We start from the raw sequence: 17,268 nt of genomic DNA on the forward strand, positions 1-17,268 counted from the left end.
AAATGACCTAGTTAGACTTTATTAATATTGCAGTCAGCAGCACGTTGTATCGTTGTTCTTTGGGAATCATGAAAGGGGAAATGCGAGGAGACCGACGTTGACTCCGCCCACCACGGGAGGCTGATAGAGCACAGTCATGAAGCATCATGTCTGTCCAATCATGTGGAGATTCGCATCACGTGGTGCCCTGGTGACATTAAAATAGACTGAGTGCTGCATGAGTACTAGCTCATTGCACATTGAGATGATGTATGTCTACAATATTTCAACCAAATTTGTATCATGCGGTAGACATCAATGTGTGCTACAGGAACATTTCATACTGTATACCTAGAAGGAGAGTGTTTGTGGTGATGTGTTTTCTCCGTGTGAAAGCACGAATCTTACCTGTGCATGAGCTGTGTTTGTGTTTTTGTAAAATGAAGCATGACTGTATTTTGCTTGCCATCACAGGAGGTTACTTGGGAGAGAGAATGTAAATGTGCAATCATCTAGCATGTTCAATGAGCCACAAATAATTGATTTTACGCCTTATTTAGGGGGATTTCCTAAAAATCCATCAAGTGATCTGTCAGTTATGCTTTCAGGTGCTCTACCAATCATCTGAGGTTTTTAGTGAAATCACAAAATAAAATGCAATTCCATTCCTCATATATATCCATTGACAATTTTTGGCAGTTTATTTGAAAACATACAGTATATAGGCAAAAACATCTAATAGAAGTTGTGTACATGGACATAATTATGCAATTAAGGTGCATAATCCAGATAATTCTGTATTTTATTTTGAAAATGAATTGCTGTTGAAGAATTTGGATACATTTCTGCATGTTATTGATGGTCTTGCCATTTGTTACAATGCATTTTTGCGATTTTTGGACAGTAATTTAGCCAACTCATTCATTCTCATTCATGTCCTTAAAAATAACACACAAGAGTGTGATGAATGGCGAAATGTAGGTCATGGGACTTTTGCAAATATAGGCCATAATATTAGATTCTTTTTTTAAATGTTGATGAAAAAAATAGAGAATTCCCCTAGAATTAATTTTGGATGGTCATGTCCAGATTAAAATTAATGTTCTGTTTTGTAGACCATAATCAAAGATGATGTCTGCATGATACTGTATTCTGATTAAAGCAGGCATAATCCAGTTGTTATAAATGAACTGTGAATTTGAACTAATTATGTTTTACTATCACATGTTCTAACATTTGTTTAACCAATGAATTTCAATAACTTTTTCAGTTGTTCATGATGTACTGCAGAAGTGTTTTTAAAATAATTTTATAAATATATAAATATTTTAATTTGTATGTCAGGTACCAGTCTTAAGAATTATGATATTTTAATATTAAGTATTTGTGCAGTATCAAAAAAGAAATACAGGATTCTCCATGCAGAGCATAATCAGAGAAACACAAACTTTTCCCAGTCTGGATATTACACATTTAATATTCCCTGGTCTGATACTTCCAGGTTTATCATGACCGTATGAACCCTGAAAAAAAGAGAAGTGACACAGGAGAGATGAAGTGAATAGAACACTGAGCAGCTTGTGCTGAAGAATGAGACAGATGACAAACATGGGGAGGAGGCATCAAAATGGTGGCTAATATGGAATATGATGAATTATATAAAGCTATCCTGAGGCCAGGGAGAGAGATGGAGACACAAATCGAGAGAGAGAGAAAGAAATATCACAAATCTCTCCTGTGTTTTGATGTCAATGCGAAAGATGGAAGCAGAGTGGGCCATTGTCAAGATGAGAAGGCTCAAGATACAGGAGAAGAGACTGTTGTCACAACAGAGTGGGTTGAAAAGTCTCTCTCAGCGTGCTTCATTATAAGTCCACTGACAATAAGAAAAACATTAATTAAACTTGGATGTGCAAAATGAGGAGAGAAACAGAGAGTGATCTCTTGCTTATCCATACCATTAAAGGGGTCATGACATGGATTTTTTAAATTATTTTAATATGTTCCTTGAGGTTTACTTATAATGCTAATAACGTTTTTGCACACAAAAAACAAATAAATACATGGAAAAATTATTCTAAAACGACCTGTTTTAAGGGGCGGGTCCTTTAAGGTTTGTCGTCATTGCATAGGAAACCGTATCGATGCCCTTTATCCCTCACAGAGTGTTTTGAGAACCTGATCAAAATGAAACGGTCATTTCCAGACAAAGCATTATTAAATCATTCAAGTTACGGTTTGTGAGGCAGCTGCAGTCAGATCTTAATTTTTCAACAAAAGTTTCTTTGTGAACTCTCCTTGACACTGTGCCTTGTTTACAAAAAAATAAAAATCCTCCGATCAATCCCCTGACATGATGCCATTAAAAATAAACTATCCACTTTTAAGTTGGGAATCTTCTGATATCTGTACAAAGACGCAAACGAGCTGTTTAAATCAAATGTGTTAAAGCGAAAGTTCTTTCACTCCATTTGTCCTATTGACAACAGACTCAAGCGTGTGGACTGTGTCAGAAACAAACGTGCATTTGTATACTGTGTCCAGTGTGAACAAGATAGTGGCAGTGATTTATAATTTTTATTTGCTTTTGACATTGCCTTTTGGTTAATTGTTGTTATTCTTTTATTATCTGTGTCCTGTCCTGTTGCTGTCTTTCTGTTGCACTGTGGAGCTTCTGTCACTACAACAAATTCCTTGTATGTGTAAACATACTTGGCCAATAAAGCTCATTCTGATTCTGATTCTGACACATACTCCGTGTCAGCCGTTAAGGGATAGTTCACACAAATATGAAAATTGTGTCATTAATTACTCACCCTCATATCGTTCCAAATCCGAGAGCTCTCTGGCCCTCCCATACAGTGTAACATAAACAACCCCATAAACAACATATGCTGTTCTGTGTCAGCAGCACCACTCAGAAACGTTGTTGTCATTCAAATCAAAGCGTAAACAACGTATCCACATGGTGCTGCTGACACAGATCAGCATACGTTGTTTATGTTCAGTGGATACTCTCCAAAATAGCACTCTAGGGTGACGCGGAGGAGACGAATTGTTGAATAAAGTCGTTATTTTAGTTTTCTGTGCACACAAAAAACATTCTTGTAGATTCATGAAATTACAGTTGAACCACTGATGTCACTTGGATTATTTTAACGATGTCGTTATTACATTTCTGGACCTTGATCGTGCTAGCATCTGTGCTATGCAGGGTCAGAGAGCTCTCGGAATTCTTCAAAAATATCTTAATTTGTGTTCCGAGGATGTCTTGCGGGTTTGGAACGATATGAGGGTGAGTAATTAATGATAGAATTTTCATATTTGAGTGAACTATCCCTTTAAGTGTCTGAATGCCAGTTGGCGAGGCCTATGGTGAGAAGAAGACTATTCACCAGTGTATAGACTGCACCCAGGTGACATGACACCTCGGATCCAAACAGGCCGTTTTCTGAGGATTATTAGGCTACATAAATGCTTTTTTATTGATGATGAGGACATTTTAAGTTATGAAACTGTCAGGATGTAGACCTCTTCTATGTCAAAAATAAATAAATAAATAAAAGGAAATTTGGTTTCTCATGTCATGACCCCTTTAAAAATGTTCTTTATTGGCACCTGGTTCCATGAAGAACCTTTCACATATATTGAAACTTTTCAAATGCATAATTTATAGTGTTAAATTGTTATTTGAATTTTTAAAAATGTTTTCAAACAAGAAAAATGGTTCTTTAAAAACTGCTTATTGCATGGTTAGTGTTCTGCTATGGCTGCAAAACGCCCTTTTGGAACCTTTATTTTTAGTAATGCACTTTGTGAAGTGGCGCGGACTGAGTGATAGAATTGACCACCAGATTGACACCATATGGTTCCCCTGGACCGCGCGACGAATCGAGATGTGACTCACACAGATTGTCACATGACACGCTGATTGATCTTGATGGCACCGAACAGAGCCTGTCAGATGAGTCGAAGCAATGATGCCTGAGGTGCGGATCATGCTCTGCGAACAGGAAACGGTTTGCCAAACTCTGCTGGCAGACGCGTTTTCGCGCCCTTACTGCTGTGTCACGTTGGCTGCACGAGCCTGAAGAGATTCAAAGGATTGGGAGAGAGAGAGATGGAACGAGAGGGGAGGAGGATGGCCAAGGATGAGAGAATGAGCTTCTCATCAGCTCCTCGCTAATGACAGCACATGAAATCGCAAATCATGCCTTTTAAAGCGAAACCTACTCCACGCGCACGCCGTGAGGTACGCTGTCAGCGCTCGAGCCAAATTTGCGATCAAATGAAATAGCGCTTGCGCATCCGGACGTGTTAATAGCAACAATGTGGTGCATCAACTGTGCGTCGGATAAGACTCCAGCTATTCTACATAACAAGCTTGTGTATTGGTAAGACGCAATGTTGTGACTCCTCTTTTTTTGTGACACGACTGGTAGGAATAAGTGGTTTGTTTTCCCATGCTAACTGGATTTTAATGAATTAGTTAGATTCGTTTATTTAAATGACCCTGTTGTGAGGCACCACCGGGGAAAACAACGTACAGTAAAAAAAAACAAAAAAAACGCGCAATATGTCTGCGCGCGAGTCCTCTGTGCATTATAAATTGAAGCGCATCTTTAGCCGCAGAGAAAACGCTTGAGGCCAACGAGTCTGCTAAAAACAGCTATTATAGGTTATTACGTGAATAGCTGTAATGTACGGCGTTTATGAGCTTGTGCAGTAGTCTCAGTTTTTGAATGCATGTTCTTGGCAATGACTTGTAGGTCACAAGTTCCCTCAACACAGTAATGCCCTCATTTGAAAACAAGTGTAGTACTGACTAATGCTTGAATCATTTTTCTTTTCTTTTTTGCGTGCTGAACTGAACAGATGGACATGACTGTTGTATATTCAAACATATTACAGTTGAGTGACAGTTCTGAAGCTTGCTGCTGTCCTGTGGAGTTGGTATGACCTGTTTGAATACACTGGTGCTCTTCTTCAATAAGGAGGCAAAACTACTTTCATTAGATTTTTACCCAGTTTCTGCAGAGCATTTACCTTACATTGTCAACAAAAAAACAGTACTCCACTGTAAAAAGTGGTAAACTACCTTGCAGTAAACTATTTCTACCTGATTAGACATTTCTGACTTGAATAAACCTGTTAATTTAGCCTAGATGTTACATTTTTAGTAGCTCTTTTTCAAGTCATTAATCAAAATGTCAGGTTTATGCTTTTTTTAAAATCTAAAATAGTGCATCTACAGTAAGCACAGAATATTTTGTATTTGGCCATTTTTTTTAAGAGTTACCTTCTTTTTGGACCATTGGTCAACCAATTCACTGTAAAAACGGCAGGTGTTATGATGGTCACAGTGTTATGATGGTCACAGTGTATAATGTAACTGAGCAGAGTGCTCACTAAAAATCTGTGGTGATCCCTGAGTGGGTGAATTGTTTACTCTGTAATTAGTTCATTCGTTTACACCAGTATGTCCGATTCAGGCCATGAGAAACAGGTTTTATTTTAACAGGACTGCTTGATTGGTCAGTCGTAGCATGTTGTGTGATATTCGTTCTGTTTTATTTTTGTTCTGTCAATTATTTCCTTTTCCGAATTTTGAGGAGGGACTCGCTGCATTGGTTCCTCACAAAACACCCCTGACTGAAGGAACATGTTGTGTTCCATAATGCTTCAAACTTCTTGTTCTTACACTGGTACCATGAAGGATACAGCATCCAGATTTGAGTCTTGTCAAAAAAACATGATAAAACTCTTTAGTATGTTGTGCAGAAATGGGCTGTGGTGTTCTCTTTAGGCTTTCTCTCTGTTTTTCAGCTGTGAGCGGTTTAAACAGTGCTGGAGAGATTTCAGCTGTTTCACAGACTGCGAGAGTTACAACACTGTCAAAGAGGCAGCAAGAGACGGAGTATGAGAGAATCACTGTTCTTCAGCAAGTTTTTCTTGTTCAAAAATGCTAAAGATTTCATCTGAGCTTCGACCTTCTCTTCCTCTCTTTCTCTTTCTAGCCTCCAGCTATGTATCTTATTGTACTATCAGCCCTGGTCAGTTTCCTGTTTATTTTAATGCATTGGATTTGAGCCACAGCCACAATTTTCATTTGCTTTATCTTTACTCACCTTAATTCAGTTTTATTTCCGACTGTGTTTAGGTTTTAACACTGCGCAAAGTTTTTCTTATCCATGTCGCTGTGTTTACATGCACAGATTTTTGTCAATCCGTTCAGTGTGTGTAAGTATCTAGTGCATTGCATTCATTCTAAACACATCTCTGCACATATGAAAAGTGGCATTTAGGGTGCTTTCACACCTGCCTCATTTAGTTCGGTTGAATCGCGCTAGAGTTTGTTTTCCCTCTTGGTGCGGTTCGTTTGGGCAGGTGAGAAAGCAGCAATTGCACTCGGGTGTGTACCAAAAGCGGACCAAACAAGCGTACCGAGACCTCCTTGAAGAGGTGGTCTCGGCACGCTTTCAAACGAACCCTGGAGCGGTTTGTTTGTGGTGAGAAAGCAATCCGACCCAACGAACCAAGCGGTATCATAATTCATAACGGGAAATATGTTATATAAAAAGCAGCAGTCAGTGTCTTTTGGGTCTAGCAGTCAAGCGCTTTGAGTACCCAGAAAAGCCAAGTAAGTCAAGTCACCTTTATTTATATAGCGCTTTTTACAATGTAAATTGTGTCAAAGCAACTGCACAATATCAAAAAATAGTGTGTCAATAATGTAAAATGAAAAGATAAAAAAAACGCTATATAAATGTAACAAATTATTATTTTGTGAATGCAAGTGAGAATTTGTGAGAAACTTTGATTTTGTTTGTGAGAATATTTGTTATTGCAGTTGAAAACCAAAGAGCACCTCTTCATATTAAAATGTTGTGTAAGTAATTACTCTTCTCTGCGCGTTACAAGAATGCTGTCCTGACGAAGCCTTGATTCCCTCTGGCTGTAACTGCATTATATATATAAATATCTCACTTGCATTCACAGATATATATATGTATGTGAAAATATAATTATAGATAGATATATTAGAGAGGAATGATGGCTACATTGGGTTTGCGTTTGCCAGGACAGCTATAAAGCAGCAATAAGCCCGCGGAGCAAACTTGTCAATTCATCTTGATGAATGACGCAGAGGAACGTAAACAAGTGAACTCTGACCAATAAGAGGACAGATTTACTCACATGTGACTTGCATAAACACAGTTTGGTACGCTTTGCAATGTTGCCGTGTGAAAGCAAACCGAACCAAGAAGAAAATGCAACAATGTAACAAATTAGTCCCTGTTTCGGAACAAAGCAAACGATCTACAGGTCTGAAAGCACCCTAAGTTGCCATAGCAAGTTGCCATAGCAGTGAGAAGCTTGTGAGTCCTGTCAGAGAAAGAGACTGAGTCAGCTGACTAAAGAAGTTATGCTACTCCGCATAGAACCTCACTGAATAGTTGGCAATTTTGCCTTTCTAACATGTCTAAAAATATGCCAAGAAAGCTTTCTTTCTCGTGTTGCTAACTTAACTTGGTGAAAGCAGTGTGTTGAAACCTTGCATGTTGGAATGTGCATCAATTCAATTCAAGTTTATTTGTATAGCGCTTTTTACGATACAAATCATTGCAAAGCAGCTTTACGGGAAATTAAGTTTCCACAATATATTTATATATTGTAGAAGCTTAATATATGTAACGTATGGCAAAATTTGGTAATTCTGTATGTTGTCTGAGGGTTGCATCCTCTGAGGGGTTGGCATCATCTCTTTTCAGGTGTTTGGTCATCTCAGATCATTTAAGGGTTGGATCCAAACTGATGCTTCAGTAATTCCTAATTACATCCCGTGGTAGAAACAGAGAAACAAATAGAGACATAATTAGTGTAGCTGCTGTTCCATCCACGCAAAAATTATTTTTTCAACCCAAGCTAAAGAATAATAATAATGTCCATTTGATCAGATATAACTGCAGTACAAGATTATGAGATGCGTTATGTGAATGCTTGGCTAAAGAGATGTGTCTTTAATCAAGATTTAAACAGAGAGAGTGTGTCTGAACCCCGAACGTTATCAGGAAGGCTATTCCAGAGTTTGGGAGCCAAATGTGAAAAAGCTCTACCTCCTTTAGTGGACTTTGCTATCCTAGGTACTACCAAAAGTCCAGAGTTTTGCGACCTTAGGGAGCGGGTTGGATTGTAGCGTGGTAGAAGACTAGTTAGGTACGCAGGAGCTAAACCATTTAGGACCTTATAAACAAGTAATAATATTTTGTAACTGATGTGGAATGTAATTGGTAGCCAGTGCAGGGACTGTAAAATTGGGGTAATATGATCATATTTTCTTGACCTGGTAAGGACTCTAGCCGCTGCATTTTGGACTATCTGTAGCTTGTTTATTGAAGATGCAGGACAACCACCTAGCAGTGCATTACAATAGTCCAGTCTAGAGGCATTATACTGTCCAAACTTAATTCATAGGCAAACAATACTCTCTCTTACAAGTAGTGTTGGGATTCTGATTCATTTTATTGAAATCGTTTGCTTGGTTTTTATGTCAAAGGACAACAGGGGATGGACTCTTGTACTGGAAAAGTGGAAAATGATGGATTATGGAATGACCATAAGCGAAGGTTTCAAGTTAAATGTCTTAATGATCGATTTGTTTATTACACACATAAAGCTTTTCAATCCATAAGATGTTAATAGGTGGTGGACTGGAGTTGTCGATATACTTGTGGATTATTGTGATTTTTTTTTTTCAGCTGTTTGAACTCTCATTCTGACGGCACCCATTCACTGCAGAGGATCCATTGGTGAGCAAGTGATGTAATTTATATGATATTTCTCCAAATCTGTTCTAATGAAGACACAAGCTCATATACAGTACATCTCGGATGGCCTGTGGTCTGACTGTAATAATTTATATAATAAGTTAATAACTTATATAGCTAATAAGGTAGATGATCATTAACTGTGGCAATGACTCCAAGATGCTTCAAGAAACCTACCTGCAAAGCTACAGTACTGTTAGTTTTAGGCTCTTGTGTAAAAATGCTGTAAAATGAGGATGCTGTCCAAAATAATGTCATAAATATATTTTCTTTATCAGTTAACTTCTATTAACTAAATTAAATCAGCATTTGGTGTGAGCATACTTTGCGTTTAAAGCCCGTTACACACCAAGCCAACGCCAATGTACTAGTGGCGAACAAAGCAGACTGTGGGGTCGGCTCATGTCGGCAGTGTCTGGGTCCAAAGTTGTCCTAGTCTCGTGTAGCCAGACCTTCAGACTGACGCCTGAAGGTCTGGAATATATGTCCGTTTTCATTGGCCAAGGCCCGCCCATGAGGCCGTTTGACCGACATGTCAAACAACCAATCATCGTTCTTTTTGTTTAGCGTCACGTTTAGGGGTGTGGAAATGTTGCCACAATAACAAACTGGTGTGTGAAACTCTAGGATGTATTTTAAAGATTATGTGCCACAAACATTAAATATTTCACATACTTTTGAAAATCCAACGTTTAGTTGACCCTGATAAGCATTCGTCGTCACAGTTGTAAACACGATGGCTTTCTTCTTTCGTGAGGGGGTTTGGCGCCACAGCATCTTTGATTCCCAGCAGACCGAATGTAAAAGCGACACTCACATCTCCCGGAAATCCGGTTTAATTCAACCAGTCAGATGACGACTTCGACATTTCTTAAGTGTTTCCAGAAAAGTGTGCCCCATGCATCAGACGTTTAGCCAACGTTCCGTGGGCGTGATGTCTGAGGCTGAGACTAAAGTTGCCCTGACCCACCAAGCCGACGCTTGACACCCAACAGCCAAGTAGCACGTCCGTTCTGCGCCTTCCTCGTGCACTGGTTTGCCAGCTGAACAGCCAATCAGAATGATCAGATGGCCCAACTGACCGATGAGCTCTGACGCCGAAAAAAAGCAGACGAGGACCAACTTCAGCCGACGGTGTGGAACACACTGAGAAAACTTAGATGGCTGAAGAACAAAAACTGCCAGACGGCCAACCGATGGCTTGGTATGTACCGGGTTTAAAGCAGCTTTTGGCCTAGGTGCACTTGCGCATAGTTTTTCAGGTAGCTTTGCAGGTAGGTCTCTTGAAGCATCTTGGAGATGTTGCCACAGTTCTTCTGGATTTAGTCTGTCTCAGTTTGTTCTGTTTCTTCATGTCATTCCAGACAGATTGGATGATGATGAGATCAGACCTCTGTGTGGAGCACTGGCTTTTGTCAGACTCCTTGTGCAAACAAAATTATTACAGCTAATGGCAAAATTAATGTTTGGAAATGTAAATTGATATTTCCTACTGACACACTTCAGAAATAACTGACTTAAACCCATTTTTAGCTGGTGAAAATACTAGTGTTCTAATCATTTTGGCCACCACTGTGTATATATATTTGTATTTGCCCCTTTTGAAGGTAATACCTGGTTTGGGTTGAGTTAGATTATTTGCCTGATGTCTGGCTAAATTTAGAAACCTAAAATGGTTAAACTGAAAGATGTCATTATTTTTCTTCCTTGAACATCTGTCTTGTTCAGGCAGATCTTCAGGAGTTCAAAATAGTGTGTTGCTTTGTATTTTCGGCAGTCCTGCTATTTTAAGCCTAAAACGTTCACGTTGTCAGTGTTTCTCTCTCCTGTGTTGCTGAAGCTGTGATCCGGTTTGGTGTAAATGACAGGCTGCTTGAGGTTGTACAAAAAAGCGAGACCGTACAGCGCTCTGTGTCGTGACAGGCAACAGTTTTATTCTCCAACAGTGCGTTCTTTAGTAATGAACGCAGAGATGATTCCCAGGGCCACTTCGGCAGTTCTGGCCTGTAGCTTTAAACAGGAAGTGATCTGTTACTGTCAAACACTGCATTTTGAGGGAGTGCAGAAATGACGTATGCTCTCTTTGGCTTCTGATGCTCACTGCGTGAAGATTTGTTGTTTGCTGAGTGTGCAAAATGAAAGCTTCCAAAGCTATATGATCCACTCCAAAAATAGTAACATTGTCATATTTGGACATCTAAGCATGTAAACAAATGTATAGTTAAAATGTATATATTTGCAGTATAGTAATTCATGAATGACATGCCAAATAATTATTTATACACTTGATTTATTAGTATGTTTAATTTAAAATGACTTTGATCTTGACTTTGTTCATTCATATCCAGTTTCATTTTCGTTTTAAAGGGATAGCTCACCCAAAAAGGAAAGATTGTCTTTTCATCCACAGATCAACAGTAAAGTTGGGAAACAATTCACTGTCGTTCTGTGGGAAAGAGCAGCACTGCCTTATTTTTGGATTCCCTTCTTGTTCCATGCAAGAAAACAAATATGGTTTTGGAATGACATGAGGGTGACCAAAAAATGACAGGTTTTTCATTTTTGGGTGAACTTTCCCTTTAACAAACTCCTGCAGTGACACATTCTCTCACTGTCTCACACCTTTACCTGCATGACAACAGAGCTGCACATGCAGTACTCTCGAGGACATGGTGATTCAGAGACTGTATGTTAACTTTCCATTTCAGGAGGAAAGCATGTGCCTGTGAGTGTGATTAAATTCAGAATCCATTTAAAAGGTGCAGAACAACTGTGTCTGCATCAGATTTAGAGCACACTAAAAAATGAAATTTCTGTCATAATACAGTCATCATCCTAATTAGAAATGCCACCTGCACTGTTCTTAAAGCTGAAGTAATAGTTCACTGAAAAAGTCTGTCATTATTTACTTGCATAAATATTGTATGGCTTATGTTCTTCTGTGGAACATAAAAGAAGGTCATTTAAAGGAAATTCCTTGTTTAGACAAAAAAAGCTGTGGAGACTTTTTTTTATCTTCTTTCATGTTCCACAGAAGAAAGAAGTGTTTCTTTCGCTTTAATCTAATTCATTTTTAACTTGAATTTGTACTTTTTTCCCCCTCCTCTTTTTATTATATGACTAACTGTATGCAAACAATGAATGCGTATCATTGTTTGAACAGATGGATATGAATATTTTCTGTGTAGTAACATTTCAGTCTGTTTTAACATATGGCTTCAGTTAATTTGTAACTTTGGATTGTTTGATGAATAGAAACAAAGTTCAAAAGAAGAAATCAAATAGAAATCTTGACATAATATAAGTATTAATTTCTACTGTACTTTTGTTAAATAGAAGCAATTTTTTTTCACCGGTGCAAATTTTTATACTCAAATAAACATGTGAAATGCCATGGTTTTCTATTTTGTGCATTATAACAAACTAAAAAGGCTACAAAAATGAGTACAATACCTTTCTCTCTACAACTTTAATGAAAATCTCACTCACAACATCACTTCCAACACAAGGCTACTGATACTATTCAATTCAAGTTTATTTGTATAGCGCTTTTTACGATACAAATCGTTGCAAAGCAGCTCTACAGGACTAGACTGATATGGTGGAATTACTGTAATTCTGAGCCTGAACTAATTGAACATGATGATGAAAATCGATAGAATTGCTATTAAAATAGCTCAGAGCTGTTACGCCAGCCCCCAGCTTCCAAAACCTAGTGTGCTGCCTACGGAGGCAGCATTTTAAGACATCACATGGCTGTTCCAGAAGGTAGGCAGCTTAATTATGCCGCCTCCTACCTTGCTTTGGTCAAATTCTAAGGCAGCATCGCATATATCCTTTATAGAGAAGGCAATTCTATAATACATTGAGCTCTGTAAAAAATCAATTGTAAGATGGTTGAAGCCAGCTAATATTATCATAAAAATGGTTTACTTGCAGTTATAAAGTGTTTTTCCTGATATTTATTTTTGTTTTGTTGTTTATGCTGTGGAGTACTGTAGTGTTAGCTTAGCAGCATGCTAGCACTAAATTTATTTGAAATGAATTATGAAAATTTATCTCCCTTGGTATATGCACAAAACATAGGCAACTACATGTTTTTCTTGTAGAATATAAGTTTCTTATTACTTCTCAATTACAGGTCCTTTTCAAAAAAATAGCATATTGTGATAAAGTTCATTATTTTCTGTAATGTACTGATAAACATTAGACTTTCATATATTTTAGATTCATTACAACACAACTGAAGTAGTTCAAGCCTTTTATTGTTTTAATATTGATGATTTTGGCATTCAGCTCATGAAAACCCAAAATCTCAAAAAATTAGCATATCATGAAAAGGTTCTCTAAACGAGCTATTAACCTAATCATCTGAATCAACGAATTAACTCTAAACACCTGCAAAAGATTCCTGAGGCTTTTAAAAACTCCCAGCCTGGTTCATTACTCAAAACCGCAATCATGGGTAAGACTGCCGACCTGACTGCTGTCCAGAAGGCCATCATTGACACCCTCAAGCAAGAGGGTAAGACACAGAAAGAAATTTCTGAACGAATAGGCTGTTCCCAGAGTGCTGTATCAAGGCACCTCAGTGGGAAGTCTGTGGGAAGGAAAAAGTGTGGCAGAAAACACTGCACAACGAGAAGAGGTGACCGGACCCTGAGGAAGATTGTGGAGAAGGACCGGTTCCAGACCTTGGGGGACCTGCGGAAGCAGTGGACTGAGTCTGGAGTAGAAACATCCAGAGGCACCGTGTACAGGCGTGTGCAGGAAATGGGCTACAGGTGCCGCATTCCCCAGGTCAAGCCTACAGAGAAGCAGCACTGGACTGTTGCTCAGTGGTCCAAAGTACTTTTTTCGGATGAAAGCAAATTTTGCATGTCATTCGGAAATCAAGGTGCCAGAGTCTGGAGGAAGACTGGGGAGAGGGAAATGCCAAAATGCCTGAAGTCCAGTGTCAAGTACCCACAGTCAGTGATGCTGGTGTTGGTCCACTGTGTTTTATCAAGGGCAGGGTCAATGCAGCTAGCTATCAGGAGATTTTGGAGCACTTCATGCTTCCATCTGCTGAAAAGCTTTATGGAGATGAAGATTTCATTTTTCAGCACGACCTGGCACCTGCTCACAGTGCCAAAACCACTGGTAAATGGTTTACTGACCATGGTATTACTGTGCTCAATTGGCCTGCCAACTCTCCTGACCTGAACCCCATAGAGAATCTGTGGGATATTGTGAAGAGAAAGTTGAGAGACGCAAGACCCAACACTCTGGATGAGCTTAAGGCCGCTATCGAAGCATCCTGGGCCTCCATAACACCTCAGCAGTGCCACAGGCTGATTGCCTCCATGCCACGCCGCATTGAAGCAGTCATTTCTGCAAAAGGATTCCCGACCAAGTATTGAGTGCATAACTGAACATAATTATTTGAAGGTTGACTTTTTTTGTATTAAAAACACTTTTCTTTTATTGGTCGGGTGAAATATGCTAATTTTTTGAGATAGGAATTTTGGGTTTTCATGAGCTGTATGCCAAAATCATCAATATTAAAACAATAAAAGGCTTGAACTACTTCAGTTGTGTTGTAATGAATCTAAAATATATGAAAGTCTAATGTTTATCAGTACATTACAGAAAATAATGAACTTTATCACAATATGCTAATGTTTTGAAAAGGACCTGTATATTTGATATTTGTGGGGAATTTCTGGTGGGTTGTGGCGACGCACATAAATTGGTATAGATTTACACGGAACTAACTGAGGAAACAATTCAATAATACCCTTCTAAGATCAATGGTGCACACTCTGTTTATCTGTTTATCAGACATTTAGCTTTTTTCTAATAGCTAGATGTTTGCAGAACGTGAAATCTTTTAGAAGTTATTGTGGAATGACTTTTAAACATGATAAAGTATATCAATTACTCAAAAATTACGACTCAGTCTAGCAGAGTGATATAATTTTAAAATGTACCATTATATAATGTCAGATGAATGGTATAGTGATAGTGACATTAGCATAAGCCCAAGATCATTCTATTGAAAGCAAATGGCTCTTTTAGATCATAAAGGTAATGGTGGTGCTTTTTATTACTTCGCTGTTGGTTTTATAGAGGAAGCTAAAGCTGTATTAATGTCTGCTGTGTCCTGTATATTTGTGTTGAATTACTCAGTTTATTGTGAGTATTATGCATTTACAAATCTGTTTTGATTGGCCCATGTACTTCTGTCTAGTGGAAGAATGGGAAGTATTGTATTGTCTTACTAACTGAGGCACGTGATAACATTATAATCTGAGTTTGCATATTATCTGTATTTTCAATGTATGCAAGATTAGCATGTCCTAAATTGAAAGTGTTCGGATGGCCATTTCTGGTGGATCCATGTATGCTTTTAAACTATATTGCAGAAACGCCTGCAAACGTTTTCTGTACTAACACTGCCAAATGCTTGTAGCAGCCTGAGTGACATTCAATTAACAGCCGCTCACTGACTCGCACGGAAATATTCCTTTCTGTCAGCATCTGCCCACGGACGTCTTCATGAAAATACACAAGCAAACAAATGCACATGCATATTCTGCTCTCAGTGCACTTTAACTTTTAGAAATGGTTTCTTATCTTCTTCTATGAAGTAATTTATTAAATCCGATATCTATGTGAAGAATTACAACTAAAAGCATCTGCTTAATGAAAAAATGTAATTTGCTCATCCTCATATTGTTGTCAGTAAAATAAAGGTGAATGAGGACTGGGGTTGTCATCCCCATAAAAAAATTATATAAAAATGGGCCCACATGCACCATGTGACTGGAATCCTACCACAGCTGCATATGCGTCATGAGTAAACACACACACACACACACACACACACACATATGCATACTCATATCTAAAGTCACTCACTGATCACCACAGGATTGCACGGCTGGAGTACTCGGCACTATTCCTGGACACACATTACCACACACAAGGCCTGATGGACAGGAGGGAAAGTTTGAAGGACATTTATTGCCATGTGTGTGATTGAAAGAGAGAAATGCCAGATGCACCATGCTGCCTTTTGGTGGAACAGTATATTGTGAAACTGTGTTGTGTCTGATAATCATACACTGTGTTACAGTGTGTAGCGGTATACTATTTCAGTTGATTGCTGTAGAGCCAATTGTTTTGAAGGTTTGCTGTTGCTGGCAAAACTCAGCTGTTGCCGTGTTGGTAGTTACCAGTCCCCTGGTGTGAAGAGATTTGTTACGCACAGAAAGAGAGAGAGAGAGAGAGAGAGACTGTATGTGTGTTTTGCTACTGTACTGCTTGTAAACTGCATCATCAGCACTGCAGTAATTGACAGATCGTCGATGCAGTCATCAGGAAGCCCACCGGCATGATTCTGCTGATCCCAGTGCAGCTCTTACGCAAACGCATGCTCCCTATCACAGCGCTGCAGACATCATGTGTGAGTTTTTGTTCAACTCCTTAGCCATGCGCTTCCATCGAAAGACTAAAATTCCTGCACAAGGCACACGCCTACATGTGAGTAAAGGACTGAAAAAAAAACAACAACAAAAACTGAATAATGAATGTTAAGCATTATATGTGCAGATATGGGACAAAAGTTCAGACTGACCAATACTGCTTTTTTTTAATGACAAATACAAATGATCTTTAAGCATCTGATAACCTGATAAATCATTTTAATTATTTGTGTTCTTTGTGTAAATGATCATCAAATTATAGAAGTAAAGGTAATATGCAGAATCATAATAATCATAATAATAATGCAAAATTAAAAACTATTTTGCATAAACTCTCTCTCTCTCTCTCGCTCTCTCTCTCTCGCTCTCTTTCTCTCTCTCTCTCTCTCTCTCTCTTCCTTCGGTTTGCTCCCTTTATCAGGGGTCGCATAGCAGAGTGATCCGCACAACCGATTTGGCACATGTTTTACTCTGGATGCCCTTCCTGCCGCAGCCCAGCCCTGAGAGTGCACTAACTCAAATTTTGCATAAACTACTACTACAAATAATAATCATTAGTAGTTGCAGTAGTAGTGGTAGTAGTTTTTGCAGAGTTGATTTGATGAGATTTAAAAAACTTTATTATCTATCAACCAGTGAGAGAATAAAGTAACCTATTCAGAAGAAAAGTGAATATTTTGGTTAATATATATATATATATATATATATATATATATATATATATATATATATATTAACCTATATATATATATATATATATATATATATATATAGTCTTAATATTATAGAAATGTTAACTAAATTGAAAATTGAATTTCAGTTTTTGAAAAATGGTGAAACTGTTTTAACTGGTAGAGAATAGGTTAAGTTGGTAGTATTATGATGAATTGTGTCCAGAAAAATATTTTTTAAGTGTACATATGCAGCATTTTCAAATTAGCTGTTTTCAATAACTAAAAATAAATCAGCAATTGAAAAAGGATAAAATGTGA

General features: G+C 38.2%; 1 protein-coding gene across 2 annotated transcripts in view; it reads left to right on the plus strand.

Moving 5' to 3' along the window:
- Nucleotides 1-17,268, plus strand: part of LOC306848475 (IQ motif and SEC7 domain-containing protein 1-like) — an 80,131-nt gene that overhangs the window by 43,810 nt on the left and 19,053 nt on the right. The window lies entirely within an intron of this gene.

Source organism: Barbus barbus (assembly GCF_936440315.1).
Source record: "Barbus barbus genome assembly, chromosome: 28".
NCBI classification, from domain to species: Eukaryota; Metazoa; Chordata; class Actinopteri; order Cypriniformes; family Cyprinidae; genus Barbus; species Barbus barbus.